Genomic DNA, 20,259 nt, shown 5'->3' on the forward strand with positions numbered 1-20,259 from the left:
AATTAATGTGCTGTTACTACAAACACGTGCATTGGTGGCATTGTACACAGAAGAAAGCTTTTTAGGTTTTGATCTTAAATGCAGAAGCTTGAATTTTTGATTTGGAAAGTAAATGAAAGAGAAGCTTTTGTCCTCTCCTCTCATCCAGCAGACATTTGCATCCCATAGACCTATGTGGTCTCTGAGCAACTGAAACATTTGACTTCAAAAGTAAAAATGTGTTTCAAACTTCAAATCTGCAGGGATATTTAGATAATCATGTGCAATCTTAAGCAATTTAGTTAGTTTAAATACATCCCATAAAGATTTTCTTTGGAGTCTTTCTCCTGGGCAGCCATGTCACCAAGCCTTTATACACTTTGAATTAAACTAAAATGAAGGCTTTTGCCTTGTTATCCTTATTGTTTTCCCTCTCCGTCTTCTTTTTCTTTTTTTTAAGGAAGTGATAAATCTTAAGACATATTTTCCTTTTAAAAGTTATTTCTCTCTTCCTTGGCTTTTAACTCAGCATTTGTTGAAATTCCTTAGAAAAGGATCTGCCTTGCCTCTGAGGTGATTTACACTGAGAAGAATGTTAAAGAATTACAGATGCCTGTTGGTAACATACCTGTGTAACATTAAAATCAGGTTAATTGCTTACATTTCACTGGAAGTTATGGATTGCTGCAGAGCTTAGTACTTCAGCAGATACTGCTACGGCAGGGGGGTTTTATTGTTAGTTAAATAGCAGTAGAAGTTGTCTGTGTTCAGAAGGGACCTCTTTGAGGGAGGACAGAACATTTCTCAAAGCTTCATATTTTCCCAAAGGGATTTTTCTAGCAGAACATGCCTGCTGTTCAAAGGAAATATTCCCTATATGAGCAAATGAATAAAAAAGTTAGCTTTACAGTAGACACCCTATTAAACTTTAAGGGGGCTGATGTGAAGGACCCCAGCTCCACGTGTTTCCAGAAAACTAATAAAAACCAGAAAATTATCTGTGGTGTTCTGCAAGGCAGCATGTGTACAGAAGGCTGTTGCAAAACGTGCAGAAGGAAGCAGGACAGAGATATTGAAAGAACATAAGTAGGGAGTGATACAGCAAAAATCCAAGGTAGTGAATCTTTGCAGATTTAGTTGACAAATTTAAATGCCAATTTGTAATACTGTCTGTCTCTCTCTCTCCCACTCATTTTATTTTCAAGTGAGATTTCAAGTGGCAAACAGGGAGTCTGCCCCCTCCCATTAGCAAACCAGGGGATAGGAGTAGTATGTATGTGTGTGGAGAGGATGTTGCTGCTAACAAGAGCTGAAGCGGCACAGTGGGGAGGTTGGGCATAAACAGCAGCACCCCTGCTCACCTGCCATTCAGTCTCTGGCTCTGGTGAGGCAGACAGAGCAAGGGGAAGAGAATGCATTTTCTCAGGTTCCCTTTCCATTTGTCCCACCAAAGCAGCCATTTCCAGACTTGTACTGGATGCTTGGTGAAAGCAAAGGGAACTGGGGAGAGCTCTTAGCCCTCATGTCTGCTCATGCACATGTATATGTGGAGAAGGGTGACTTTCTTGGCCTGATCTGTTAGCACTGCAGGTATTCCTACAATAAAGACTCACGTTAATTACACAAGGCGTGCTGACTGGTTTATTGTACTGTAATTGCTGCTCTTGCAGGACACCCACTCGACTGTGAGCAGAGGCTCCAGGCTTTTCTCAACACATTTGAGTTTATAGCAAGTTTTAGAGTCTGATTTTTACAATATTTGCTGGTGCAGGATGTGAGGAAGCATTTCAGATTTCCCTTCCCTGCTCCAAATTCAGGCAGATTTTTTTTATGAACTATGGAAAACGATAAAAGAACCCATGAATACAAAACTGAACATTGTAATCAGAAAGAGGGACCAGCTCTCCTAATGAGGCTTTATTTAACCACTGACAATATGCTGAAAAAAACTAGAGGAAATAGGTCAGCTAAAAAAAACCTGATACTACAAATGTCTGGTGTAATTTCCCACTGCTAAAATGGATGTCCTTCTGAATGGGCTGATTCAGGAACTCTCCCCTGAAGTCCTGCATCTAATTTTCGAGCCATGGATGAAAAGACTGGAGCACTGGGACTCAAGACTGGTTATGTGACAGATTCACAATAAGATGGTTTCATAGAACGGAGTTTAATGAGGAAACACCTGAGCTGGCTCAGCAATGAGTAGAGTCAGTACCATACCTGTTTCAGCACTCAAAAGCTAGTTAACACTTCCTGAATGCCACCACATCGTGATTCCTTAAATTGGGAGTTATCCAGGGATCCTGTCAGGAGAAGTGATGCTTTCCAGTCCCAGCTGTAAGATTTTGCAGAATGCTATCTCATTCCTTAAGGACAAGTGTTGTGCCGCGAACTGAAGCAGAGCACCGGCCAGGTTTAAAATGGAGTATCTATATGAGTTAGTTTTGACTTTGTCACTTAACCAAACCACTTTGGTGCAAAGGTTTTTGCCAGTTCAAGCAAAAGAAAAGTATAGGGGAAGGAAGAACTGCTGGAGGATGGTGAGAGTGCTTTATTAGAGGCAGTGCTGATCTGTGTAGTCTGAAAGCATCTGTCAAATTGTGACCTGAGAAAGGGCTTCCTACCTCTGTGCAATGCTTTACAAGGAAAGTGAGGTACAGACATAGATGCATACCTTCTCAGATCTGATCCTGGAATCTTCATGCAGAAGTGTATTAAATCTCTCTGGGAGAAAGACTCATGGACCATGTTACTTCAGATCTGTTACTGCCTCAAAATTATTAGTTACTCTTGTATCTGGTCTGAGACAAAGTTGGGTTATATGCTTGCACTCATGATTCTCTATACAAAAGCAAAAATAAGGCTGTCAATGTACACATTCTTATGAGACATACGAATTGCATTAAAGGAAGATTTTGCTCTGAGTTCAGATACTGCTTTCCAAGTCCAGAGAGCATCTGCATCATCACAGAGTATAGCCAAGGATGAGATAGCACAACAATTATTTAACACTTGAGCCAATAAAAACTGCATCAGACCATCCCCAAGAAATATTTGTGTTGTTAAAATGGAGAGGACAAACAATGGTCTGGTAAAAGGAAGACCTAAACCTCTCTGATTAAAGATAATCTTCTGGACAAAAGAAAAATGTGAATAAATCTCCAGTGATGGATTTCAACTGCATAGGGAATACAGAGTTCCCAAGAGCTAGACTTCCTGTACTGCAGGCAGGACGAAAGCCTGACAATTGCATAAAAGCTCTTCAGCTAGAAAGATGGGGGAAAAAGTACTCTAAAACTAATGCCAGGCACAACATTTTATGCTTGAATTTCCAGTGGATTTGCATGGTGGATCTTTCTGAGCTTTGATATTTTCCTTTATCACCTTACAAATATTTCATCAGCAGTGTGTTGTTGCAACATGTCCAAAGACAGTGAGGTTTGTCTTCGTTTACGCAGAATGATCATCCTTTCAGAGAAAGGAGTGTCTTCTTGTGACCACTCTGTGCCAGAAAACCTCTCCAGCGTGTAGCAAATGAAGTGGGCAGGATCTTGGGATCCACACGTCCCAAAGAAGCCAGTGAGAGTGAACGGAGCAGCCTGTTTGGTACACAGCTGAGGATCTTGTTTGTGACCTCCATCATGCCCAGTCATCATGTCCTGAACAGCTGTGTGCCCACACTTGTGGAAGAAACCCTAGCTGAGCCACTGAACAACAGCACGAGAGATGACTTTATCGTAAGGAGTCACCAAAACAAGAAGCTTAGCAACTGGGGAGTTGTTAAAAGACAAACTAACAAACAATCTCTTTTGAAAAGTTAATCTGCTGAAGTCACTCCACATTATGGATGGCCAGGCTCAAGGACCTTCTATTTATTTATTTCAGCTAGTTCTCTTCAGTACATCATAGACTAAATCATGCAGGAGCAGCAACAGATGCTTAGATACCATGATGATAGGTGCTATAGAAAACCTTGCATAGCTATGGAAACCACAGTTGCATTTATCCATCAAAAATGAGTATCTGGCAGCCCATGTCTATCCTTCATGTTCTGGAAGATCATGAAAAAAATACTTATACAAGGCATTATATTTCACAGATTTCTTTTTACTTGGCAAAGCACACTTATCTCTATTTGATAATAATAATGGTACATGTATTTTTAGACTAACATTATGTGATGGTAATTTTACTGTTATCCAATGTACTACAAGCACACGGGGAAAAAGAAACCCTTACAGAGAATAATTGAGGAAATCGAATCAGATTTAAACTGGTGGCAGGTAGACAAGATTTATCTCAGGGTTTAAATAAACACTTTTTCATTAAAAAATAAAGAAAACAGCAGAATGCACATGTCTGGATTATTCGGTTTTTGTGTTTTAAGCATCTTCCTAATTGTCTGATTTTGCTATGCAGACTGTAAGAAAAAACATGTACTGTATCTGTCACGTCTTTGTAACCCGGAGGAATGAATACAAGACTAAGAGCAAGGCATTTCAGGGCTCCTCTCATGGGTCTGACAATGACTGTGTCATCAGGTACAGCTGACATTCCTTCTCTCCTCTCCTTTCTCATCTCCAGAATTAAGGCAATAGCACAAAGCTGTAGATATCTGCATTAGAAGAAAATAAAAAAAATGTCAAATGGAGATGATAAAGTTGCTTTTTACTAACAGTAATTGCCTGCATTCAAAGCCATGAGTAAAAGTGAAATAAGCTGTGAAAGCATCATAGTACCTTTTGCTTTTACCTGTCCTACTTCCACACAGGCAATCAGCTCAGACTGCAATCCCGGGCAGCCACCAGGGCTGAGCTAGCAGCAACATATTTCTGCTCTGGTCATTCATGCCGAGCAAATATGTTCCAAAAGCACTCAGTCCATGAGCCAGACAAGAGCCTGACAGACCACAGGTAAAATCCTGATCCCAGGTGAAATCTATGGCAATCTTTCTGTAAATTTAGGCATAATCGTTACTGTCCTGCAGTCTTTCTGGGTTAGCACAGCATCACCAGGAAATATGTACTTCTTCCCCTGTTGTTACTACGTCAGCTCTCAAGCCCAGCTGGGAGCAGAAGCGTATGAGCTGAAAGGCACTTGCAGAGGTGTTGGCTCTTCGTATGAGTGGTTCATACACACAGTGAGAAGAATTTCTATGTGCCTCTGTAAGCTAATTATCTGAAATAATCTGTATATCGAATCTGATCTAAAGTTCAGTAAAGATTTTTTAAAAAAAAATCTGGACTAAATAACAAGAATTGTGAAGGCTTACAAAGCCATGGGGGATAGACAAATGAAAGCAAATTGCACTTATCTTTTTTTAAGGAGATCAAAGTCATAGGGTCTTCTTGGCAAAACATGCTAAACTTTATTTACATCGTATTCCTTTGGTGCCTCTTACAGTTTGGTTTTGGTTTTTTAGATTCAAATCTCCATACTCTCTCCCCAAAGACTGTTGATCTCTACTGTTATTCAAGAGGCAGTTTCAACACCCCTTTCCACAGGTTATTGACAGCCCTCCTCTCTCCCAAAATATCAATTCCTTTTTCAGCTAACTAGGTGCCCTCAGACCGACTAGGCTGGACAATTAGCAAATCACTGATGTAGCAAGGAGTAAAGCTTCTCCTTTCCCCACCTAACCTATAATGGATCAGCAAATCTCAGCACGAAGCTGTTCAGTACTTAAACTTCATAACCTATCAACAAGAAAATGAACAGCAGCTCTTGCTACAGACATACAGGAGAGATTATAGATACAGCTTGTTACTGGCCCCTGGCTGAGACCAAATATAGCAACAAGGGTGTTGAGGCCACTGGACCTCAACCCCTAGTTTGAAGAGATGCTGTGACAAAGTGAATGGCAGAAAAGGAGCCAAGGTTTTCTCTAAAGTGTTAGTAGACCAGATCGGTGCTGAGGGTAAGAAGTAATATATTCCTTTTGATAAACCCCATCTAAGGTTATTACTTCCAAATGCAGGCCTTAATAATGATGTAACTCAGAATCTACTATGGCTTTTTGCAGATGTAGAAAAAAAACTAAAATAAAATTGTACAACTACCTATTCATCTTTGTTGGGGAAAAATCCTCAGTTGTAGACTTGAGCAGCGGAGATCATGTGTCTTTCACAGCTTGAAATCCTGGCAAAAAGGAACTTGAGGAATTTCAGCTATTCCACATGACACTGGGCTTGCCTTGCTACTTCCTTCTGAGTAATGTGCCCCCCCAAAGGAAAATCTGAAACAGCATGGCATTTGTACAGTAGTGACTTTTTTGCACCCAAGAGTTGCTCCCTGCTTACAGGACAAACGCCAGCTTTCCCAGCCATTGCTCCAGTCAAGCAGGACAGCACACAGCCTGCAGAGAAAGGGCATTACCTCGCGTTATTGTTTTCCCTGGGAAAACAGCATGACCAGGGTACACGCAACTTACTTTCTCTCCACAGTTATAGCTGCGTCCACAAATGTGGCCGTTCTGGTCCAAATCCAAGAGGTCTGGGCTGCAACATAAACAGAAAATGCCTCACAGCTTGAAGCATTTCACTTGGCTGCTCCCTACAACCACCAGAGACTTGATGGGGATTGAGGGCAGCCAGAGGTGAGGGAGGTCCCTGGCATGGTGCCAACTGCCATTTTCTCCTCAAAAGTTCAGAAATTCACCTGCCTTGATTTGCTGGTACGAAGTAGCAGAAGAAGAAGAAATCAGCAGGTAGAGATGGGGAAAGGCAAGCCAGACACAGGATAAATGACCCAGAGGACAGGGAAGAAATCTCTCGGAAACCAGGGAGGAATGATGCACAGCATAGAATCATAGAATCATAGAATCATAGAATCATAGAATCATAGAATAGTTTGGGTTGGAAGGGACCTTAAAGATCATCTAGTTCCAACCCCCATGCAATGGGCATCATCCTCTGCTTTCACGACAGGCCTCCCCACACAAAGGGGCTGGTGGCAACCCTCTCTGGGATTATTTCTCCCAGCAAATATATCTTTAAGTGATTTAAAACAGAACCATTTTCAGCCAGGTTCCCCTTACACCAGAAATGTCTATTCAGGAAACTACCCACTGCCTGATCCCCTCTGCCCGGCAGGACTCAGTGCTCGCTGGAGCCCAAGCCAACTTTATTTGAAGGCTTGCATCTGTCTCCACTCTATGTTGCCAGGTGCTGTCTCAAAGCCACTGAGCCAGACAAATCCGCGCTTGATTCTCATTCCTCAACATTTCCTCCGCAAAGCTGGCAGAGGCAGAAGGGACCAGCCACAGTCACAGTGGCTCCCAGCGAATGCACTGTGAACCTCCTGTTTCAGAGCAGGGATGCTTGCACACCCCTGCTCCTCTTGATCCTGCTACCAATGAACCAGTCCCAGAGACAAAGAAATCTGCAGAAGATATTATTTCTAGCTCTTCAAGAGTGATGTGTGACCTTGGGTACAACTAACGCCTACACACTACCCCGGAGCTGTGCTCAGGCAATGGCGCCATGGACAACCCTGCTGGGGTGACCACACACTCACACTTCCTCACTTCATCCACTTTGGCCTGGCCTCCTCTTTGGGGATTTCAGTGGTCAGCTAAGAGGAGATGTCTCAAGAAGGCTTGCACCTGCTGGCTGACGCCTGGGAAAGCAGGAGTATTTCTGCTGCTATGGGATGAACTGACCACTGAAACATGTCATCTTTCCCATCTGTCTCTGGATGCTTGTGCTGTCTTTCCTCTTAATGGTTTTCAAAATGGAGAAATGAGAATTGGAATACTGTGGCTGAAAAATGTCCTTTCTCTCTTTTTTTTCTGAAGATTTTAGGAAATAGAAAGAATAGAAAGATATTCTATTGATGGTCCCACCTCTAGGATGAATGGATACGCTTATTTTGCCAAGGTACCAACTAGAGTACCAAGAACTATTTGCCCAGCATCAAACAATGTCTTAGATGTGGCCGCTGCCAGCCCTGAGCTACACCCTGTGGGTGGGAAGGTGCCTGGGTAAATATAACTCAGCATAAAAATGCGCTCTTAAGAAAGAAAGAGATACTTGACTCTGCTGCAGGTCTGGTTCAAGGATTCTGATTTTGGAAAAGTTGCATCCTCCATCTATTCCCTCCCCTCCTCCAAAGACCCAGAGGCATTTTTCAGCCTTGTGATTTTCAAATGGAAGACACATGTTGGAAAACATGTGTCTAGGTGTAACGTGAATTAGGATTTGTAAAGAAGTGCTTTCAGTGGACATTTAAGGCAGATGAACATCTTAACTTTCGATGCTTCCACAGCCAGAGGGAGGCTCCTCTGGAGCTCCTCCGGAGAGTGAAGGAAAATACGACTGAGCCTGGGTGCTCTGAGGCTCAGAGATGCTTTTCCCAGATCACTGAGGACAGGCAGAACTGGACGTGGAGTTATTCTGTGATTCTTACAAGCACAAGGCAGAAGGCCTTTTTCCCTCTTTATTCCCACCAGTTCATCTGTTATATATAAGCCAAATGAATTCTTGCATGACCCAATTGTTCAAACTTATTTTGAAAACCATTCTTACTACTTTTAATGATGCTCCTTCAGTCACAGGAGATTCTTTGTGTTCTGAGAAATATCAGCTGCCTTAGGCCTGCTATGTTAACCTTTTTCCTGGAACAGTGAATTAAAGGGATTTTGTTCCATTTATTTACTAATAGGAACATAAAGCCCTATTCTGCCAATGTTTTGTGAAAGCAAGTTTCATAATTAGGACTAGATTTTCCCAATAACTAGGCTTCACTTTTCTCTGTTTCAGAGTCTCTGTGATCAAGTTGCCTAAGCCTCCTTTCCAAGAGTAATATCAACCTGTAGGAGCAATCTCAAGGTAAATCACTTAATTCATGGAGACAGAGTTACATACTTATCGCCAAGGGTGTACACAGTCCTGCCAAAGTCAGTGGCATTCCCTAGATGCATAAGATGAAGAGCGTACTTCAGTCCTTCATGGAACCAATGTCACTACAGAACCGCTGCTCTCATGCCATCAGTCAAAGTGGACATTGCCTGATCATCTCAAGTAATGATCATCTGAAACTGCCTTTCAGCCTGTTGATAGAAAGACAAAAATTTTAGAGTAAAAATATAGTCTTACTTAGAAGGGTCAAATGCGCAAAAAGTATATTTCTGAAGGAATGTCGGATGACCCCCAGAGCTTCTCATGGGCAATTTTAATGCCCCTGCACTGTTTAGAGTTGTAATTGCCTCTTTAGGGAGGTGCTAACAGCTTCTTGAAAGTGTAGTCACAATTTAGTGATTTGGCACACGACTCCCCCAAATATGGGAGCAATTAGTGAAAAGCGATATGGTGAATGGTAGCATAAGCACCGGATTCTGGACAGTATTCAGATGAGAAATCTAAACCAGAAGCGACAGAGCAGAGGGAAACCCAAACAAGCTTTCACAGACATAAAATGTATCAGCTATACTTAGATAATGAGATTCTAACATTAGAAGATTGAATTCAGAGTCACCACTGCACTCCCAAACCTTGCTGACTGGATGGGCTGTAGCACACAGTGCAAGTTCACAAAAGCAGCTTGTGAGAAAAAAACATCCAAATACTTAGTGGCAGTAGTTTTAAAGACTCCTGGTAGAATTCAGTGAGGCTGGATTGGATAAGGAGCACACCTTTTCTTAGTGAAAAGGAAAAACTATTTATTCTAAGCATTTGTTATTTATTTAAGACTGTAAATATTTGGATGTACTCACAGGCTCCGATTTTCTGTATAATTTTTTGCTATATTGTGCATAGAGCACTGTTTTCAGCAGCCTGCAGTATACCTCAAAATTATAACAGTAGATTTAAGACAGAAGCCCGTGAGCATTTTCTGTCTTAGGGACAAATCCCTAAGTCATTAAAACCTTCCCATTTCAAACAAGTGCAAGCTGCATTTGTCTTAAATCATGTCTCCCCGGTTCAACTGTGTTTGCCTTAATAACTGGAAAGGAACTGTTTGTAACCAGGAACAGTACCATCTCCAGGGACCGCTACACCTCTAGTAGTTTTGCCCTGTCAGTGAGGTCTCCACAGTCTCTCCAACAGTCAAACACAGTGCCTGGCCATGTCCTTTGTGTTTAGGGGTGGCGATTATGCCCCGGTGGAGGCTGGGCTGTCCCACTGCTGAGGCAGGTGAGTGTACGACACCAGGGAAAGGAAAAAAAGACAAACAGAACCTGGGAAGACACAGAAAAGGGAAGAGGGCTGATACAACAGAGTAGACGGTAAACATCATGGCTAGAAAAGCAAGACGAGGCACAAGCAGCTGATTGATGAATTAGCAGGGGATAATTAATTAGTGAGCAAATCCAGAAGGCAATGAAATTAAATAGTTAATTATGTAATGGAGCAAACAAACGGCAAATTAATTAAATGTGCGTGGATCTACCAGCTGCTTGGATTATTTAAGGCAAAACATGGTTAGTGAAACTACTTATTCTCTGGTATTTCAATTATTCATGGTATCTCTGGCCGTGGAGATTACCGACTGTTTAAATGGGAGATCTGACCACATGCACCTAAAAAGCATTTATCTTGATAGTGCAAGTGAGATGAGCAGAACAGAATTCATCAGAGATGAATTGTTACAGCTAAGGATGGAAGTTGGAAACACCAGGCTGCCCCTGAAAATGGAAACTCTACTGTGTCTGAAAAAAGGTAATTCAAGTAGATACAATTGCTTAATCTTTAGCTAACTTTAAACTTACTCTCTGTTAAGTAGGTTTTTATCTCAGGTATGATGGCATTAAATTAAAATAATTCATTTTCTGTCATAAAATGTTCCTGATGAACACAATCAGCCCATGCGACCATTCTTCAGAATGTTTATATTTGGTATGAACACTTTACTTGCATGAATAACCAGAGAGCACACACTGAATTCTTTGAGTACTCAGCTAGGCTCTCCACACTGCATTTAACAGCAGTTTTCTGAGTTGGGAGGTCATGGGCAGCAGCTTTCTTTGTTTGGAAAGGAATAGCAAAGGTAGTATTGCATGTATCATTCATTTATTCCTGTCACCTGCACTTAAATGTCTCCCTCACCTAATACTTCAGAGCTCTACAGGACACATTTATTGTCTTAGAAGTGAGAGCAGCAGAATAAGGGCTTAAATAAGCCATAAGTGTGAAAAATTTCAACTGCTAACTTCAAACTAAACACGATGAAGCATAAAAAGACACTTGTCAGAGCTGGAAGGAGCAGTTTGATTAAATCATTGCTTCAGCCCAGACATGTTGGGCCTAATTCTCCTCTCCCACCAGATGACTCATGTTAAGCGTGGGCAATTGCACTGCTGTAAGACTAGTATGGTGGCACTTGGACTCTGGAGCTCTAATTATGCCTGTCTGACACCACAGAGCTAAAATGTGCAGCTGAACAGATTTATGATGCTATGTTCATCTGAGGTGAAGGACTGCTCCTACTCGTGACCTGGGATCAGTAAACTAAAGCAGAGAGAATTTTAGTAGTCAACGTTGCCCCAGTGTTGAATGCAAAAACGCCTGGCTCAACTGCTGGTGAGGCAGACACCAAAAGATGGATCTTTTTTTAACTGTGTTTTTCTTGATGCCAGTTGCCAGGAAGGAGCCAGCATGGCATGTGTATGAAGCACTGCAGCTGAAATCTCTTCTGCCATCAAATTTTATGTCCCCGGCCTCTGCTCTTTGCCACTGCTGGTGTGTCCCCGCACCTAAAATCCTGGCAATAGTCTCTCATTGTTCACAGCAGTGCAGGGCAAGGTAGGTTGCAGAGCAAGCATCACCTGCCTGCATCTCCCTCTCTAGTTTTGGCTCCTTTAGGGAAGAGAAGCTATGGCAGCTGCATTAGACATACCAGGTATGTGAATCCAGTGAGTAGGCTGGAGAGCTGTGTCCTTCTCAGAGACACCTTTTAAAGACCACGGCAAGGAAGGGCAACCAGCACAGCCACCCTTTCCAGCCCCAGCTCTGATGCACAGTAGTGGCCAGCTGGAGAATGCAAATGTTGCGTTGCTGCCTAATTAGCATCAGGCCCAGGAAATGTAGGAAAAGAGGTTTTTTTTTTTAAAGTGTGAAAAGCACCAATGCAATACTACTAACTACTCTGAAAGGAATCAGCATGAATAGTTAGCATTACGTTACTTAAAATACTACTGAGAAAGGTGTTAGCCGCTGAGGCAATCTATGTTAGTTATTATGTTAGCCCCACAATCTATTTTGTTATTATGTTGACATTGCAGCTACAAGAGATGATTTGCAAATGCCTGGCTGTTTCATAAAAGCCAATGTACTTGGATTCACAGCAAGTACTAATTTTGTGTGCATTTGCTGAGCTGTGCATGGCATCAACCTGTTTTTAATTACATCTGCATGTCAGACACAAAATATGTCCATGAACAGGAAAGATGAAAGGTAGGCAGACTAGGATGTCATGTATTTCCCATTGCCTTTCACTGTCTGGCTGCCCACAGAAGTAAGAGGAAATACCCATCTTCCAGAGTGAAAATTTGAAGATTTATTATGCACTGCACTGCCAACAAGAAGGTGCAATCGCCCCTTCCTTAAGGAAACATCCATGTGTTAACAGGGGTAAGCAGGGGACCTCCAAATAGCTTTCCACACCTTCCCCACCACTGATCTGTAAAGGATTACAAGTTAGCTCTTGTTTTGTTATATTTTGCTTGCACCGAAATGTATAAGTTCATTGACTTTATATCCCCACTTCATTGTAAAATAAAATGTATGAAAGCAGGGGTGACTAGGTTGTTTTTATGCTTGGAGTAATAAAGAAAAAGTTAAACACTTCTCTTTTCTATCATTTCACCCAATTGCAGGAAAAAAAGTTTATACACAGTTATACAAATCAAATAATTCAAACTACAGCTAGGGGTGGCCAAGACATTTGAAACACTGGACAGAATGATTCAAAAGCTGCTAGACAGTCAGAAGAAATATCCTGAGGTATTTCCCTCTGAATGAAAAGTACTGAGCCATTTGTGATTGTCCCTTCAAGCCATTCCTTTAATGTATTCCTGTCATTTGAAATTGTTTCTTTTTCTAATTGCATTAAAAATTGTGCGCTGTAAAATCTGTGGTGTGTGCCAAGACTGTGTACTTGTAGTCAGTACATAATACACAAGAACAGGGGAAGAACAATTGCTTTTGTTCTGGAATTCAGTCAGACTTCAGTGCTACCTCAGCCACTTCGAATCAGAAAAAAGCACTTACAAATCAGTAATGGTATATACAAATCAAAAGATAAAGTAATTCATTAGCCCTTTCCAATTTAGTATAAATGGAAGTTGTTGAAGTATTTTGGTCCCGTTGCTTATTTCTATGATATTTTTGGGGTCTTTGAGGTCTTTTAGTAGAACCTGCATGAACTAACCAAGCAATAACTGAGTGATAAAAATCACCCATAAAACTAGCCTATCTGGCAGCCAGGGGCTTGAATTTGTGTGCAGGTAGTCTCGAGCCCCAACCTGTGATAACCTGGGCTGTGCTCTACGTAGTCCAGGTGGATGCAGGAGAGAATTTGCACCTTGTTCCAGGGGTGGTCACCCCTCTGGCAGCCCCCAGGGGCAGGGGCTGGAGGGCACTCCTGGTGCCAGCCAGAGTCAGAGGAGGAGATGGCACTGGGGCCAACGCACCTCACTGCTTAATAGTTGCGTCCAAGTTTTAATGAGTTTAGTCAGAGAACCTGGAGACCGTAGTCCTGAATTCCTGCTTTCCTCAGTCAGGCACTGATCCAGTAGAAGCTGTCGTCGTAGCTGCCCTGGCACCATCTTTGCTCTCCTGGACTGTGATATGAAAAAAAACAACTCTCACAGTAGAGGGAAGGGCTTCCAGTTTAGTTCAACCTTGAACTGAGAGAAAACAAATAAACAAAAAATGAGGTTGAGATCCAAAGACTCCTGAATGCCTCTGCCCCCAAGGTTTCCCTCCTTTGTAGCCCCATGATCCAAATATTCCCTGGATTTTTTGCATGCCTTTTCAATTTATGCTACGAGCTGTAATTTCAGTTTCATAGCAACCAGGCAAAATCACACCACTTCCAGCAGCACCCTGCCAGGTTCTACTCTTTATGAGCCCTAAGGTTTACAGAGGTGGTACCTTCACCTCGGCCTGTTGTTGCTGTGCAGACGCATTTTCTCCTGCAGGTTAAGAGCATATTGCTGTTCTTAAAGTTTTCTCTTCTTTACTTATTTCGTTTTTCTGCGGATGTAAGTCTTACATAACACTTTTTTTTCTTTTAGTTAAACTGCAATTTTCATACAGCACTTTCTTTGTCACCTGAATACATTTTTTGTGCACTTTTCCTCAGGCTGCAGGAATCCAGACAAACAAGTGTTAATTCCTCATGATCTTTTCCAGCTGACAGGCCTAATTGGTTTGATTTCCACTGTTTTCACAAGTGACCCCCTTCAACCTGTCATCAGCACTTCTTTTTGATACCTGAGCTTTACTTTCTACTCTCACATTCCACCTCAACAAATAACGAAGACCTTATTAGGAAGGAAAACCCCCTCATTATTTGTTTTCTAAACTGTGCTCCAAGCACAGCAGATTCAGCAGGTTATAACCCTGTATTATAAATCAATACAAAACATTTGCTTCTATTAGGTTACCAGTATCTTTTATCATCAGACTGAAGTTAGGAACCTGTGTCTTTGTGTTCTGCTACCCACGCTCCAGCTAGACTAGACAGAGATAAAAGACAGCTGAGTAATATTTTCCTGAGATCCCTGATGATGCACACAGATGGCCTGTAACAAATGAAATATGCAAGGTGATGGCTGGAGTTCTCCTCACTGCAAGTTCAACTTTTATGGCTTAGAGAGTATTCCAGTCTTTACACCACAGCCTGAAGGTAGAGAGAGATATTTATTTTTCTTATATGTAACAGGATTTGTGAAACTTTGCCTTCCGTGGCCATTAATGGTTGCAATTGCAAGTAGCCTAGTACTCTCTCCATACTTTTCCCTTCCTTCATTAAAAAGAAGCTGGAAAATATATTTTATAAAGCGCAAGAAGGCGATGTGTTTCTTGAGAAATCTAAAAAGAAACACTGGAGAAGGTTGTTATCTGCATGAAATGTATGACAAGTCTGAAGAATTCCATTAAGGGTTTTAGCATATGTAACAACAAGTAAACAAACAAAATCCACGTATATTAAAACGAGAGAAAGATTACATGTTGGTAACACAGAAAAAAAAAAAAAAAAGCCCTTTGGAATAAAGTAAACACAGATCTGTTTACAGTGCTGGAAAGAAACAAATATATTTGTTCTGGCCTTTTACTGTATCTTCTCTGAGACAGCCTTACCAGATCACAGTCCAGCTGGTGACTGTGTCCATCAAATTCTCTTTTCCTTATGTATTAAACAATCTGACTATAATGCCTGACTGTGGATCACAGTCTGGTGAGCAGGAATTCATCCAGTTTGAAATGAACATAGGTTTAAACACATTGTTTCTAGCCTTCGTAAAACCAGGTTTCTTAGCCTAGTGGCAAATCATCTTAAAACAACCTAAATATCTTCTGCAAGAAGATAGAGTAAAAAAGTGACTTAGGTCTGTGAAACTGCAGAACAGTTCTGGTAAAGCAGAGGTTCTTTAACTGCTTACACTGGCTCCAGCAAGCTGAGAGCAGCTCACCACTACGCGGAGGTCTATGTGCTCAGGAAACTGCAGGTGCAGAGAGAAAAAGATAGGAAAAAAACTCAAACAAAACCTAAGCTTCCACCAGGGAATGTCCCCCTCCCAGAAAAGTGATTTTATGTGTCACTCCACTGGGGAGAGGGTGGCCATGGACAGTATGTGCTCCTGCAGAAGACTGCTTTGCTATGGAGATGCAAGGCATCTTCTCCAGCTCTCAGGACAGAAAAGGACATTGGACAGCCCCAGCCAAAAGAGAAGCCGGGTATCTAGGGGGAATAGAACTGGGGACTCTCACATCCCTAAGAAAAATTGGGCCCCAGATCCAGCCCTGCTGGTTGCAGAGCCAGTTGCAGAGCCAGCTGCAGAGCCAGCAAAGAACTGGGACTCCAATAGAAGTGATGAGAGGAAGAGGAGGTTAGAAGATACACCTTTGAGAACACCTCATGAGAGCCAAGTACGGCCATCAGTTATGACACACAGATGCTGAACAGAGCAGATTTGGAGGCTCTGAGTGACTGATGAACAGCACATGACCTTTGCACCATGCATGTCACATCTTCAGAGGGTGATGGGAAGGAATGTCTCTTAAAATGTCCAGATTTGTCTTTTCTGTGCTGTAGCAAAGATTTATATAGGTGCATATCAATTTTGCAGCTTCAATCAATTATCCAGTGATAGATTTTAGTAAATCATTACATTATGCATGTGTATAAAATATACTGTATTTCTATATATAAACCTAAGCCATTTCCTGTCTATATGGAAAGTATGGGTATTGTCTGCTGTGTGAAAAAAGAGAAAAAAAGGATATGTTCCACTTTTTCCATTTATCGTCCAGAACATACCCTCATATCAAATGGTTTCTGATTGAAAACAGCCTCTTAATGCATTGCAAGTAAAAGTAACCCATTATTGTGTAATATATGATATAGCCTTTCCTCTTTAAGGCAAAGCATTGCTTGCAAATACGTCTAGACAGAGGGATGGAAAAGCACAAATTGGCCTCTAACTATTGCCGCCCACTTATCAGACAAACCTGGAATAGAATTTAAGATATTACAGTCTCACTCTTTGCGCAACATCTATAAGGGGGAGCATCTCTCTGAGGTGCAAAGGCTTCGTTGCTTACAGCAAAACAGAAGTATCAAAAACTTTGTTAATCAGAGCATGATTAACATGCATTCATGGCCTGATGAGAATTGCCAAGTGACTGAAGGATGCCAGTGATTTCTGTAAATAGTGGTATGTCCTATGTATGGACAGTGTTAAAAAGTCTTCTTTCCATGTTGCAAATGAATTAGTTACCTGCTGATGCTACAGACATGATCAGAATTCAGAATCTATTTGCCACATTTTGGAGGAATGCTTGTAAGCCCTGACCTCATCCTTCTATCCTGACCTAATCACTGTTTTAGAAGTTTTTTAACCCCCTGTCTTTGTGTCTGGTAATAAAGTTGCCTTTGACAGGGTTCTCTTTGTAAAAAGATAATTTTCCTCCTTTGGCGCACCTCCCTCCTACCTTGTCGTGGCAGGAAATGAACTTCGTTTGTCCTTGTGCTGAAGAGTCTCAGGATGCAATGTACATCTTGGATAATGACGTAGTTTTTCGTTGTTCTTCTATTCTTCTCTGCACCTTTAGACTATAATGATGGGGTAAAAATGGTAATGCAAAGAAAGAGCAGCAGAAGGACAAGAGAAATCAGTAGTTCAAACAAGACTTTTTGTCTGATGCCATTTCCCCACTTGTAAAATACTTTGTATTTATTATTCAGAAAATGTCAGTCTTGCCTGTGATGAAAAGAGAAATGGTGAATCAACAAAGAAGTGGGTGACTTCTGTATAAAAGGTCTCCTAGATGACGTTTATACAGTTTGCAAGCACTTGTATGTTTTTATCTGTGTATATATGAGGTGTTGGTGTGAAGGAAAAGTGAATGACCCTGGTCCCAGAGAAGTTGCAGAAGCTTTGTCACATTCTCATGAATGAATGCTCAAACACTGTAGTGGTGAAGACCACGTGTGGTTTGAGATGTACCAACCCTATTCAGGAACGGGATACTGGAATAACACACTGCCACCTGCTTTAGACCCTTTGCTTTAGTGTTTGGTCTTCGTATCATACATAGATGTATCCCTAGGGAGGTCAATGGACAGGTAACAACATTAAATTATGTTTTAGTCTAAACACCTACCAATGAATGAGTCAAACGAGTGGGAAGTTGAATTTGTTTGGGTGACAGAAGAACAAAATAACTTTGCAATCATCTGTAGCCTATGAGCCAGTACAGATTAAACTCCCATTTACTACTGAAGGGAAGTCTTTCCTATACATATATATGTGCACATACACCCACACAAATGTGCACACACATATGTACAACACCCATACATATGTACACATACATATGTACAGCTGAGATGTAACCTAAACAGAACATATTTTCCTTTTGTTTTGTTTTGGAAAGCCAGCACAAAGTTTCTTTGAATGAAGGACCAAGGAAAACAGCACATACAAATCTACTGTCTCTCTACATACAACCAAATAGTTGCTTCGCAAACATCACAGTAGTTTGGACACAGATGTCCCTGTAAATTGAGCCAGGAAACTGTTCACTATGCACCAGAAATGCACTTGTGTTTGAGTTCAGAATTCAGCCATTTTTGTAAGTGAGGTTGCAGCTGTGGCTTTGCTGCTGGGACAGGCAAAAAATCAACCCAGGGAATAATCCACAAGGCAATCATCAGGAAGAAGGACTTTCCAGTTGAGTTTTGAAGTTGAATGAGGTCTGCCAAAGTACTTTGGATTTGCTCTGCTATTTTTAAAACCATAAGACATGTCCAAGCTTCTGCCCAGCCCAAATGTTTGGTGCACTTATCATGGTTGGCCCCATGTCTGAGGCAGGAGATCAGTCAGGAAGTTAACCAGGGGTCCAGATGCTTGGATATGCTCATGCCAGAGCCAGGCTTCCATGCATTTCAACTGCCAAATTCCCTCCACACAAATGTCCATGGTTTCTGGCTCTTGTGCTGAGGTATTTAGAGGAAAAGCCTGAAGAAGAACATTTTCTACTCCACAATTAACAAGGAGGAGCAGTGCCAAGGGAGTAATACTGCTGACATACGCTGGCATGATTTGCAATACAATTTTCTGTTTCCAGCCAGAGAAAGTTCTTATTTGATGATGAAGATTTGCACAAGTGATGGGACAAGGCAGTACACTCGGCAAGATATGCCCCGAGGAAGGGAATTTGGATAGGCTGCTTTCCACTTACAGGTAACAGTGAGATATAATTGCCTACACACATTTATATCTTCATAGAAAAGATACTTATCTTACAATATGTGATTAGAATGTAGACAATGTTTGTTAAGAATATAGTAATTTATTTTCCTTCAGGCTCCTGAAATCCTGTCCTTTGGAAAGTTAGGACTGTATTTCAGGTTCTCTATGGTATCAGAAAACTTCACATTCTAGGAATGATTTTTTTTCTAATTGGAGCCTGGTTTTGCATAGACCTTGCTGTGAGGCTCTCGCTGATGCCTCTGCCATGTGGCAGACACCTGCTCCATGTTGGAAGTCCAGCTCTACAGGTACTGAAGGGGCTTTTCTTTAGACACAACGTTAGGGCTGTCACCCTAACCTATACTCTCTATTCTTAGTAAGAAAAAATCCAACTAAACCCCCAAATCTGAGTAGGTTTACCTTCACCTATCATGATTTCAAGACATGTTTAATCATCATGATTCAAATATCTTGTCCCCTGAATACCCTGACATGAAGGTTTATGAGACTCCAGGATTTAGAAACACCACCAGAATGGGGCATAATTTCTTTGGACCAAACCTAAGACATGCACACGGCCCTCTGGTACAACAAAGTATGAGATTTCAAACCCACAATCACATTAGCATTTTCCAGGACATCAGTGCTTTTAACATTCTGAATTGTGGATTTCTTTTCTTCCCATTTTAGAAACTCACTGAGATTTCTATTGCAGCCATGGACCTTGAGCCCTCAAAAGGTGGTTAGTAGACACTTACAGATTCAGTTATCATCTCAGGCCTGGCTTTGTTTCATAGGTCTCTTTCAGATCCCTCTGAAGTGTCCAGTTTGTTAGTTCTGAGCTGTACCAGGGATGCATTTCAAATTACAGCAAATGGATATCCAAATAATTAAAAAAGAAAAAGGTTATTCAATCTAACATCTTTTACCACAGAAGTATGAACAGTAAACATGACAATTGTAATCACAAAAGGCATTTCTTCTAGAAGCTTTGAGCAGCTAAATATGTGGCAGAGAGTAGAAGGACGTAGGGTAGGACAAAAGCTGGAATTCAACTTTAAGTACAACAATAAATATCTACACTTACTGTCATAAATATCTTCTCATCAAAAGTATGTGCTAAAAGCCCCAGTGCACACAGCAAACACTGCACTACTTTAACTGGCCTACTTAGAGCCTGTTTCACTCAGTGTAGCCATTGGTAAGACATGGTGGCCAGGACCTACTTCTGGCTCATATCTCTATATTCAGTGGCAGCACTTTTCAAAAATGCCAGTAAAGGCTAGGGCACTTCATCCAAGATTTTATCTTTTGTTTAGTGGCATTTTGGATTCAGTCTCACTACCCTGATGACAAAG

General features: G+C 41.4%; 1 long non-coding RNA gene across 2 annotated transcripts; it reads right to left on the bottom strand.

The window, feature by feature from the left end:
- Window positions 1-4,104: 4,104 nt before the first annotated feature.
- On the bottom strand, window positions 4,105-20,020 carry LOC128853531 (uncharacterized). Of its 2 annotated transcripts, none has more exons than XR_008452128.1 (5): window positions 17,139-20,020; window positions 13,660-13,825; window positions 8,844-9,028; window positions 6,410-6,476; window positions 4,105-4,594 (listed from the first exon to the last, which is right to left on the bottom strand). It is a non-coding gene; the product is annotated as an uncharacterized LOC128853531 (long non-coding RNA). The 2 variants fall into 2 exon arrangements; XR_008452126.1 differs by having other exon boundaries at window positions 6,039-6,476.
- Window positions 20,021-20,259: the final 239 nt, after the last annotated feature.

This window comes from Cuculus canorus, chromosome 1 (assembly GCF_017976375.1).
Source record: "Cuculus canorus isolate bCucCan1 chromosome 1, bCucCan1.pri, whole genome shotgun sequence".
NCBI classification, from domain to species: domain Eukaryota; kingdom Metazoa; phylum Chordata; class Aves; order Cuculiformes; family Cuculidae; genus Cuculus; species Cuculus canorus.